Source organism: Sinocyclocheilus anshuiensis, unplaced genomic scaffold (assembly GCF_001515605.1).
Source record: "Sinocyclocheilus anshuiensis isolate Anshui unplaced genomic scaffold, SAMN03320099.WGS_v1.1 scaffold1898, whole genome shotgun sequence".
Lineage (NCBI taxonomy): Eukaryota > Metazoa > Chordata > Actinopteri > Cypriniformes > Cyprinidae > Sinocyclocheilus > Sinocyclocheilus anshuiensis.
Genome location: NW_015547733.1, coordinates 55,514 through 67,891, shown reverse-complemented (window position 1 = coordinate 67,891; position 12,378 = coordinate 55,514). Strand labels below are relative to the sequence as shown.

The following is a 12,378-nucleotide window of genomic DNA, read 5'->3' as shown; positions in this document are numbered from 1 at the left end:
TATATATAATAATGTCTTAAGCATTGATGCTGTCACAGACATGTCTGTTGGTCACGTTAACATAATGGTCAGTCAGAGGTGATTCAGTCAGGTTTTTCAGCATAAGATCATCGAGTTCTGCACTTTCACGAATACCTTCATAATAATGGACATTGTGTAAATAAAAGATTCCATGTGCAGTGTAGTCAGCTTCGTGGATTATATTTGGGAGAGCCAAACTCAGTCAGTGAGCTTGCGATAAACTTTCATGCAGTTCAATACACAACCGTATCTAAATGTAGGATTGAATCCAAAACTGCAATGATTGGCACTGATAGTCATACCAATTGAAGGGACAAAAAAACTTGTGACTATCACCTGTAACCATAGCAACAGTGACTATCAAAGTAAAATATCAAAGATGACAAAGTCGTACCACATGTAACATGACAAATGTTCAACTGAGGTGCAATTTCATCCATCAAATCTTAATTTACAGATGGCAGCTTTTATACCTCAGTAGAGCATAGCATTTGAACAAAACTGACTGAAGTAGCTCCAGTGGTGGACTGTGACCAGATCTAAACCTTCAGATAATACAGCGATTATATCTGCTTCTCTGAAACCACACATGAAAACCCGGGATATGCTAGACACGTACGTGCAGTCACAAGACATATAATAATCAAAAGTAGCGTTTTCAAAATGACTGAAGGTGTATCACCAGTAGACTATTATTAACTATATGTTCTATAAAAACAACAGCAGCTTTCAGCCTGTCACCATTATGCAAACATGAAATATCAGACATACAGTAACGTTAGTATTTACAGTTTTTTTTATTCGCCTACGCTGCTTTTCCATTGTTTATTCTATGTAAACATGGACGTGTTTGACTGTTGTACTCGCGTCTCTTGCTGCATCTCATGCATGAAACGGCATTCTAAAAATGCGGCGCTCAAGTTAAAAGAAGTTAAACTCCCATCTTCTTGCATGTTTTTCCTATTCCACTGCCTGCGTCGCATCTTTGTCAACACAAAAGCGCATTCTGTGTGAATGGCTGTTATCTTTACTGTTATCATTGGCATATTGTCAAAGTGTCTAATTTTGACGTTTGGTAATATTTCTATTCAAAATCGCGATTCCTCAATACCTAAACAGTAAATCGTGGCAAAACATTAAATTCGAATTAATCAATAAAATCGGAAAAATCGCCCAGCCCTAAGTTCATGTATTACAGAATCGCCCAGCCCTAAGTTCATGCATCTTTTTTGCAAAGATATTTAACAAGTGATTTGTTTAACATTTACATCATGTTGACAACTTCATGTGTAGTGCATTTGGAATAGCAATTTCTTTAACTAGAGGGTTAATAAAGAAAAAGTTACTTGAATCATGTTGTAGTTACATTTTCAAGTTGACTAGTTAAAAATCGAGAATCGGTCAACCGTTCTGAAAAACATTTTTTATTAAAGATTTTATTTTTTTGCCATATCGCCCAGCCCTAGCTGTAAGTCGGTTATAGAATGGTTGTCACTCCCCTAAATAACTGAAATGTGTATGAATGCAACTGACTCAAATAAGGCCTGCCATCCGTATTTTGCTGCTGTGTGAATGTGGCCTAGGTTCATGTGTTATTTACTTGCTATTATTATTAGCATTAATAATTAACTCATTTAATTTCTTTTTATTTTCACACAGTTAAAATAGTTAAAGTGTTAAATAGTTCCAATAGTTTTTGTACCTTGCTATGGTACAGACACTGGTAACGAGAACTGTGAAATTTTACTGCCACTGATACTAATTACTGAAATCCTGATACCGCAACAACACTAACAGTATTAAGATCTGTAATTGCTGCACACTGCCAGCGATGAAGCCACTTGTACGAAGACACTTTAAGGTGCTTCTCAGCTTTCCACCATGTCTATGGTTATACAAAAGGAATTATAGGAGTTACCACTGACCTGCTACTGCTAAACCATTAATAATACTATTAGTTTAAAGTGTTAATCCACATATAATCAATTAATGCCAACTATTTAGCCAATGTTTTGTATCCAAACACAAACATGCAGTGGTTTAGATGAAGAGCGTGTTTGATAAGAGACAGAACGTGGCTGTGTTTGTGTGATTCAGCTTTGGCCCTAGGGACCGTGAGGAAGCAAACTGTTCCAGCTAATTGAATTTCTTTAGAAAGTCTGTTTCCCAGACAGCAATCACTATCAGCCACACACACACATACACACACACAGTCTCTCTTATAATGACAAACCATATCACTAAATACAGAGTGGCAAATCTGTTTCCATTTTAATATTTTGAATTTAGGAGGCTAAGCTTCCCACCAAGACATGTGATATATATTTCGCCCCCAGACCAACTAATTTGATCCAGACACAAGGAACACCCTAATCTGCAATCACATTTGGCCATCAATTGTGAGGATGTCTGTAACTAAACCATGCAGAACAGTAAGACATAGTTGAGTTTCGACTTTTAAAATTTGTTGTTCAAAAAACAAAAACCCAAATGTTACATCCCCCAAACCTCAACTATTTAATTACAAACTCAAAATCATTAAAAGGTAACAGCTTGGGTTGTCAGAGTTAAATGTTATAACGTAAACATGAACAAATTTAATTAAATTATGGTAACACTATAGTTTAGGGTTTAACTAGTTGCCTATTAGCATGCTTATTTCTAGCATATTGGCTGTTTATTAGTACTTATAAAGCACATTTTAATGCCTTATTCTGCATGACCATATTTTAGATCCCTTAATCCGACCCAATACTTAAACCTAACAACTACCTTACTAACTATTAATAAGCAGCAATTTAGGAGTTCACTAAAGGCAAAAGTCATAGTTAATAGTTAGTTTATAATGAGAATTTGTCCCCAAACTAAACAGTGACCTAAATTATTATTAAAGAATGACATGAAAGTTGCATATTTTTCTTATAGTATTGTTTCCTTTTTTCTTCTTGTTTGATTAATACTAACAACACAATAGACATAAGAAGGTCTGTCTGGTTGCATGTATACTGCAAGGCAGATTTACTGACTACTGTATGTTTACATAAAAAGCTTCCTGACTAAGAAACTCATTTAATTTGAGTTGGCACACTACTGTACACTGCTGCAAATGGAACAATTGTAGTGCCAATACCGGTGACATCCCTAGTAATAACTTTTATTAATTAAGTCTAAAGCTTAGCATAAGTAGAGTCTTATGGTTATGGTGTTATCCTCAATGCATTCTGTACACTGGACATGCAGTGCTAACTGAGGTAGACAATTTCCCAGAATAGGAACATACGTATTTAACCGAATGGTATTTTTACACAGAGATTGCCATAAATTATTACACAACTTGTTTGCATGGACACTATAACATTAAGTCCCGAAATACACACTACGCGGTTTGTAGACAAACTTGGCTAAAGTGAATCAAACGGTCATGTTTATAGCAAACTGCCTGAAAAAACAACATCTGACAGTGCAAAAACACATTTAACTTGGTCAGTGGGACAGCACGCTTAATCTGTCCTGGCCAAGCATACTTGTGTGTAAAGTATGTTTCTGGCCTGAGGCTACAAAGTGGCCCATTGTTGAGTCTCTCTATGTATTTGGCTGATGTTCTCTCTCAAAGAACAGGCATAGGCTCCCTACGCAAGGGCAGAGCAGTGCACCGTGGGCCGTGGTGATATGTGATGACCTCAGCAGAAGCTAGGGGTGGGGCAGCTGTGACGAAAAAGAGTCTGACCCACTCCAGACTTTGCACTGGAAACACACACACACACACACACACACACACACAGAAAGAACAGCTGGATCAGAAGATGAATACCTAAAAGATCCACTTCATCCTAAAACAAAAAGTACCAACATTTTATTTACCCGTCTTTGATCCAATCAAATCCTGGTGGATAAAGTCAAATCTGGCACTATTTAGATGAATGAAATTTAAATGCATTGAGAGTAGTATCTATGAGATTTTAGAACTTCTGAAAAGATTTTTGCTTTTATTGACTAACAATTAAAATTTCAGTCTGTTCCTTACAAACACACTATCGGTAATTAAAGTATTACTGTAGTGCTTTTATATATTCTTTCCTTTAGAAGCTTGACATTCTTGATCAGTGTTGGAGAAAGTTACTTTTAAAAGTAATGCATTACAATATTGCGTTACACCATATTTACACCATATTGTGTTACTTTTTTATGGAATGTAATGCATTACATTACTTTTACATTACTTTTTGTCACCTGGGCTGGGCTTGCTTATTTGTTTTTTTAATAACAAAAAAAAAAAGTTAGATTTTTGGCAACTGTAAGGACACTTTCATACCAAAAGTGAAATTAAGCACTTATGCACTTATTCCCCATTTCTCTCGACATGGGGACAGGAGAGATGTCAAGTGAATACATGGGAAAACAAAGTAACTTGCGTTACTTATTTGAAAAAGTAGTGTGTTACTTTACTAGTTACTTGAAAAACGTAATCTGGTTATGTAACACCCGTTACTTGTTATGCATTACTCCCAACACTTCTCCAGCACCACAGAGCTCTGTGAAGAATCTTCAAATTTGAAAAAGTGATACCTATCTGGAATGACATTAGGGTCAGTAAATAATAACAGAATTTTCATTTCTGGGGAAAGATATTGCTTTAACCCCAGCTGAACAGGTTTGCTGTTTGCAGGTCTGTTCATAATTGGTAGACTCTCTCCTTATGCACTTTACTTGGTGAAGTGTACAATATTTTGATGTTAAAATACCTTCTCCTATCACAACTTAATATGCAAGTACAGCTAAAATAAGCAATTTGTAGGATGTAAAATGTGTTAACACTGCAACACTGGCTCAACGAATGGTGTGAATTTGGGATGAATTCATTTGTCTGCCTAATGAAGCACAGGTCGAGTCATTATTTTTGCTATTCAGGAGTGTGTTCCCCAAAAGCATCATTAGGAGCTATGCTTGCAAGTTCCATCATTACCAACATAGTTCAATGATACTTTGTTTCCTGAAATCATAGTTCTAATGAACTTTCACAAACGACACCGCAAAGTTGTGTGGTTGGAACTTCAGCTCTCCAACTGTGGTTAGAAGCAGTTTCAGTTTCTTGTTAATATGTGGACTTAAATGGATCATGCTCTTAAGCCAAATAAGTGAGCTATAACATTCAATATGTATACAAATTTCATCCTATGTCTTTTAGTGTAACAAAATGAAATTGCCGTTTTTGAGGAGTGTGCATCTGCGAATAGTGCTCTAGTAAGTTGGACGATGAACGAGCGATCCCTCAATTGAATTAAACGTGTAAAAGCAAAACAACAGAACAAAAATACTGAAGTAGTTTTGAGGCCATGTTCATTTTTTACAGCAATAATCTGAATCTTGAACCGATTAATTAGGAGAAGTTATTACTGCACCATCTTCATGTCACTAATAGATTGTTAAATCAGCATGGGAAACGGTCTCCAACGATACATCATACATTGGGAGCGAGTTACAATGTTATATGAGAAACTGGGGGGACATTCACTACCTTGATTTTTCTGGCAGATATCAAAAAATGATGTTTCTGTCTCTACAGCCAGCACACAGAATGTTGCCTTTGTTCTGCTCTGTTCCTCAACATGTGACATTTTACCTGCAGCATTCATATAAAGTCTCTGACATTTACCTTACACAGTATAAGACACATACTCTAGAACACATCTGAAATGCAGGCAGGGCAGTTAAGGCGACGTCTGATGGCATAAGCACGTCTCTATAAGATGAGCCCCATATGTCTGCTCTCAGAACAAATCTGAACAAAACAGGATGATGACATGATACTATCTAGAAATAAACGAGATATTTTCACCTCTACAAACCCTCCAGCTATGTTCGAAACGTTCGCCTGTGTTTCCACGGTTACCTTTCCAGGGTTCTGCAGGCTGATGTTATGACCAGCTGGGTCAAGAAGCATTGGGTTAAGTGATAAATACCAGAAAATAAAAGTCAAATATTTCAAAAATAATTAGTTAATAACCAAATGGAACATGTGAGATGCAAATTGCTTTTGTGGTTATGGAGAATGTGACTGAATTTCCTGGAAGTGGTTTTGTGCAGTGTTTTGATGTTTCCACCAGAATATACCAACATGATGTTTCTGAAAATAAAATGTAACAACAATCCCAAGAAAATCATGATGGCATGAACAAAAGGGTGCATGAGTGTTTCCAAATTACCAATAAAAGGACCTGAACTTACGGACAGCAATGAACTGTCAGTTGAAATAGGTGTTTTAAATCAACATAATTGAAGTGACAATAATTAGTCACGAATGACTGTCTTTTATTTAGTTATTACTTATTGATAACTCCAGAAACATGCGGTTATTAAATCCAGACATGCTGCGACTGAATCACCGAGAAAGGAGTTGAACTCAAGAACCAGATAAATCAGACACGTGCTTCATGTATTTTGTGAACCAACTTCTTGAAATGATCTAACTCAAAAGAATGTTTTCTTCACACACTCTACTTTTCTCGTGATCGTTATGGATGAGAAAAGGAAAGGCAGAGCGGATATCAATTTTTTCAATGACTAATGATTTTCGGTCTTCTCAAACAAACCATATGCTTTAATAAAGGCTTGGAATATGGTGCATGGGTCATTTGGGTCACATGGGTGTTACCGTGTTACCGAGTTTTGGTCCCCATTAATTGTATTTGCATTCAAAACATAATGGAAAACACTGGCCTGGTTTCCCTGCTTACAGCCTGTGACAGTGGGATAGGATCCAGCATCCCAGCGACCCTACATAGAGCAAGCAGTTTGGAAAATTAATGTAAGGATGGTGATGGAAACAATCTCTTTTGTATTAACAGATACAGATTTACAGCCTATGGGGGCAGGGTGACTGGCAGAGAAAAGAGTGTACCATTTTTACGAGTAAACTATTCTATTTATTTTTTTTTTTTTTACATACTACCTTCTTTTAAAGAGAAGAGAGAAAGTCAGAGAAAGACAGTATGTGTGTGATTTCCACCAACCCCAAAAGAGATGCCACACATCCCACAAACTGCCTACTTGATTTTTCCAGACGGAACAGTTAGTGTGTATGACATGTAGGAGGGTTATTGTGTGTTGCTGTGTGAAGGTTCATGAGTACATCTGATTATGATGGAAAAGAATGAATCAATCCAAGCAAGAATCAAGACTACACACTGCCTGACAGACACGCAGATGGGCTACTTACCTAGTCAGCGTTTTTGGGGATCATGCGCCACAAAAATGCAGTCTAGGTAGGCAGCTCATTATGTTTTTTGACAGAGCCATAGAACATTCAAACAGATCCAATTCAAAGTTGCATTATCGTAAAGAAATTAACACCCCAACTAGTACATTTCTGTCATTTCAAACACATATTTTCAATGGAACACAAAAGGATACATTTTTCAGACACTAGATTTGAATGTGCGCACACACAAATGAGATATGAGAACTGATGAATGCTGTTGAATGACTTGAAATAAAGGCAGTAAGTAAATTAGTACGCAAGTAAATAAAAATTGTGTTAGAATGTTCTTACTGAGTTTACTCGGAGTGATAGCTATTGCTCTCCAAAGGCTACATTAAAAATAAAACGCAATGCTTCTGTACATCAAATGTAGAACCATTAAAGGCAAGATGAGTCACAGATCGAAGAAAAAGACTTCTAAAACTGGGGCAGTGCATTTAACAAACATGAACCAGAACATGTTCTTGAACCCTAATCAGTTCAATGTACATCTAGATTTTGGGCAGTGAATACATTCTGAGTGAGATGAGCACATGATGCTCAAAACTGCTGTCTAGATAGGCAGCTCACTAGGTTTTAAGACAGCCACAGTCTTGAGCCTCAGTATCACAGATGAACCATCTGCTTTCAACACCCCACATGAAATAGTTCTGACATATTTGCTTTTGAAACTGGAAATAATTCAGTGGTTCCAGAGTGATTATTCAAATGGAATTTACGGCTCAGAAAAAATCAGCAGAATTGAAACTGCATACTGTAATTTCAGAGGATCATGCACCAAATAAACAACTGCCATAGAGATGAATGAGAATTTGAGCAGGGCCAATCTACAGAGAATTTAACTGGACTAAAATTTGAATACACCCATGCGTACAAAATTATTTGTTTGTGGTGTTCCAGACAGGCTGACCAAGAGACGGGCATTTTTCAGTGACCCTTTTTGAAGGTTATGCCAGTAGGTGGTGACGAGCATCTTTTAGAGTCTTTTGATGTATAATAAGTTTAATCAACAGTTTAGTTCAAAAACACTTATTCATTCAGGAGCGAAAGACCACTGCTTGAAAACATGCATCATCTGATCATTTTCTGACTTCTGTTTGTAACTATTTTTGTTGCGAGTTGTGATAATAGACAAAGTAACTGTCAATATTGTGTCTAAAATGTAAGTTACTCAGTAACAACTTCTTGATTATTTATCAGCAGTGTAAAATCAGTATCACATTGTATTATTGTACTGTTGCTCCTAATATTCACACTACTGTCATGCTAATATTCAGTACAATCAACTCTTACTGATATGCACACACACACACACACACACAGACACACACATTTAATAAAAATAAAAATAAAACATTACTCGACGATGTAACGATGACCTAGTTGACGCAGTTGAAGCAGCATCAACCCAGTAGGCGTTAATAAAGAAATGTTGAGCTGCAGGAGAGGGTTTGAGCTGAAGTGAAGGATGCGGACTGCAGGTTTATGCCGACACAGCAGTAGCGTAAGCAAACTACATATCGACTGCATCTAAAAATACCAGTAACAGTAAAGACAACATTGTGTCTGCAGTGTTACAATCACAGCATGTAACATAAATCACAGATGCAGCATCCTTTGAGCAAATCCCATCGCACAGACTAGTTTTATTACTATACATATGTTTATATGTAAAGAATGAGGGCATGTATTGCAATGCAATGGATGGTGAGCACGCTTCCATTTGTACAAAACTACAATAACCAACACAAATAATGCACTTACCCAGATAACAGCTTAAAGTCCTGTCTTGATATTTTCCATGGTACACAAGCCAATCACAAAGATATCCGTGACGGTGTAAAGAATTACCGGCGATCGGGGAACGGCGAGTAAATAGCGTTTTCAGCAGGATATTACTCCGACTCCGAGCGGCTGGCTGATGATGGCGCAACGGCAGCACAATGAATCTCAATGGCGCTGCGTTTTGATTGACAGCTCCTTTAGCCAATAGAATGCTCTGGATCGCGGGCTCGTGCATTTCATTGGCTGAGACGCTTGTCAATCAGCCCCTCCCGGGGGTTTGTAAACAGCGTACTAGGCGAAGGACTGAACACGCCGGGGCGACTGACACATGTGTCGGTTTAATGACTCCTCAGTGGGGGTTTTCATGGCGGTCTGAGAGCGTTCAAAAAAGTTACAGGGAATTGCGGTTCGAAAACGCTCCGTCCATTAAGAAATACGAGTTCAGCCCTTTGCCACAAAATCCTAGTATATCTGTGCTTATGCACTTAATGACTAAACTGAAATCTTGGTTTAAAATTGGAGCCACGCCATCATAACTCTCTTATTTTTTCTTTCTTTCTTTCTTTTTTTTTTTTTACTGTGCACGTCAACTATGGCAGGGACTTCTAGAACAGAGCAGTTTCCTTAGTAAAGTAACTTTTGAATGAAACATGCTGAATATTTGTATTATGTTGTAAGTTTGATAAAAAAAAAAAAAAAAAGTAAAGCAGTCGAGGCTGTGATCGCTCCACTGTTTCTAATTCCCTTAGGTCTATATTCACAATACACGGTAAAGCTTATTTTTAACGATAATAATTATACTAATTCCCAAAAACAGCTGCTGTGTGCTGTAAGTTAAAGTAACAGACAGATTTAGATGTGTTTATGTTTAATGGATATTGCACACGCGGTCTGTCATTACAGGTTCAAGAGCATTATAACTCAATGCTTCCATCTGTCGACCAGTCATCATATTTTACTCACAATGAATTAGGTTTTCCTAAAAGGCCATCTGGTGGTCACAATGTTCAGGTGAACCTTCGCAGTCCATTTATAGGTCAGCTCACCCTGTCAAGAAAAGTTCAAGCTTGATGGATTCTGTGCAGTGTTCCGAAATATAATAAATGGATGTGATCGTTACAGAAATGACAGAAACAGAAATGCTATCTATCGGGGTGTACTACTATGCTTAGGTTAAGGTTAGAAGTTAGTATTTCATCATTATGTAGGCAATCAGCACTGTAATTGACAGGAGTCATGATGACCAATGACCAGTTGTAAATCTGCATCTCCTATGAGATGGGATACTGGTGGATACCAAAGCAACGATTGTTGTGGACATACTGAAATACTTTTTTAACAGAGAGTAGGCTAATGCTGTTCTAACACACACACATAGAGAGCTAACATATTGTGATTTTAGTCACACAGCTATTATATGTCACAAGTTAAAGGGAACATTATCAGTAAATATCAAATAAACCTGACAGGTGTAGTCACTATGAACTGTCACATTGTGTGGTGTCTGTTCCTATCTACTAGATGCAGAGATTCTTTCTTCTTTTTTTTATTTTTCATTTTTTTTTTGTAAAAGCTCTCAAATAAATAACATTAAACACTTATGTTATTTAGTTACCCTATGATAAAAGCTCATACATTAAAATCATAAAAGCTCAAGTCACTGAGGTCTTCCACATCCCAGCATTTGCCGCTAGTGCCCGTTACTGACCAATGCGAATCACTAAACAACGAGAACAAAAAGCAACTGTGTGTATTTTTTTCTGCACTTAAAATATTTGTGAATAGTTAATTAAATACGTAATTGCCTCTTTATCTCACAATACAGATTTTTGTTCTTGCAATTCTAAATTTATACCTCACAGTTTGGACTTTGTTTCTGGCATTTTTTAAATAAACAGAACTGCGAGATATAAACTCAGAATTCTGACTTTTTTCATGCAATTCTGAGTTTACATCTCACAATTTTTGTTGTTGTTGTTGTTGTTGTTTGTTTTGTTTTCCACAAAATAAAAAAAGTGATTGCAACTTTTTGTCTCACAATATTGACTTTTTCTTCTTCGCAATTGACAATTAACATCTTGCAATTCTGACTTCTGAAAAAAAAAGGACAGTGAGATAAGTTTAAATGATCATTTATTTTATTTTATTTTATTTTATTTTATTTTTATTCTGTGGTGAAAATGGGCTTCCATTAAAAAAAAAATACGTAGCATACAGTATCTGCATAAAACAAAGGCTGTGTTTCTTTAACTGGCACTACAAATGCCAGAATGAGTTAGAAAAAAAACCTGTTAATCTGTCTTAGTTTTTTGTGAAAACGCTTACAAAGATCAGGAGCTATTGAAAATGGTTTTTGTATTGCCAATGTACAGTATGTGGAAGGTTTCCACAACAATACTTTACCTCTTGTCAGTGTCCACCTGTGCTTATGTACAGTACAAATATGTTTCTTTTTTTTTCAGATCATAAATGACCTTCTCATATGGTTTTCAGACAGCAGGCACTGTATAAAGGCTTTCAGTCTGAGAGCACACTGGTTTAGTGTCACACGGATGGGACGGCTGCAGCTGCTGTCACACACTAATTGAAATGCCAGATGTAGTCTCGAGTCCTTGGATAGTGTTTCATGACCAGAGATAGGTATGCATGTGTGCTTGCAAATGGCAGCTAATTACAAAACAATCTACACTCAAAAAAATGTTTCGGTCTAAATTTATATTTTATGTAATTCAACTGCATCCCAATTTTCCATCCATTTAGATTACATAGTTTTAACATAAACAAATCAGTAAATTTAATGTGATTCATATGCATCAGTCATATACCTGAATGAAACAGGTAAGTTTTATGTAATAGTTCACAGCAAAGTCCCCACACTGCTAATGCCGAGTTCACACTGCACGATTTTCAAACTCGTCGGATTTCGCAAAACCTGTCGGCGAGTGAAAAATCGGGCTAAAATCGTGCAGTGTGAACTCGGCATAAGTGTTCATGTGTTTCCACACTACAGAGTGTTAAATTAGCATTGAAGCAGTGTTGGAGTTAAGATAATTATGTGATGATTGACCATTAATGATGAACACCTGCTGTTAACAGAATCACCGAAGGAAAGAGAAACACAAGAACTACAACTGACTTCAGCCACAGCCGAACAATAAATCAACTGATATAAAATACATTAAATCTCTCAAGATCTCAGCAGAGGAGGATTAAACAACTCCACAAACAGCATTCCCAGCTTCACTTATTACTAACCAGGGGTGCGTTTCCCAAAAGCAACTATGGTCGCAAGTTCTGTCGTTACCAACAGAGTT

The 12,378-nt window shown here is 36.9% G+C and overlaps 1 protein-coding gene across 5 annotated transcripts in view; it reads right to left on the bottom strand.

The window, feature by feature from the left end:
* The window catches only part of LOC107704353 (tyrosine-protein kinase fynb-like), an 84,801-nt gene extending 75,583 nt beyond the window's left edge, over positions 1–9,218 (bottom strand). For all 5 annotated transcript variants that reach the window (XM_016507255.1, XM_016507257.1, XM_016507259.1 and 2 more), the window contains exon 1: positions 9,044–9,218. The gene's annotated coding sequence lies outside the window, so the exon portion shown is untranslated. The remainder of the gene's footprint in view (positions 1–9,043) is intronic.
* Positions 9,219–12,378: the final 3,160 nt, after the last annotated feature.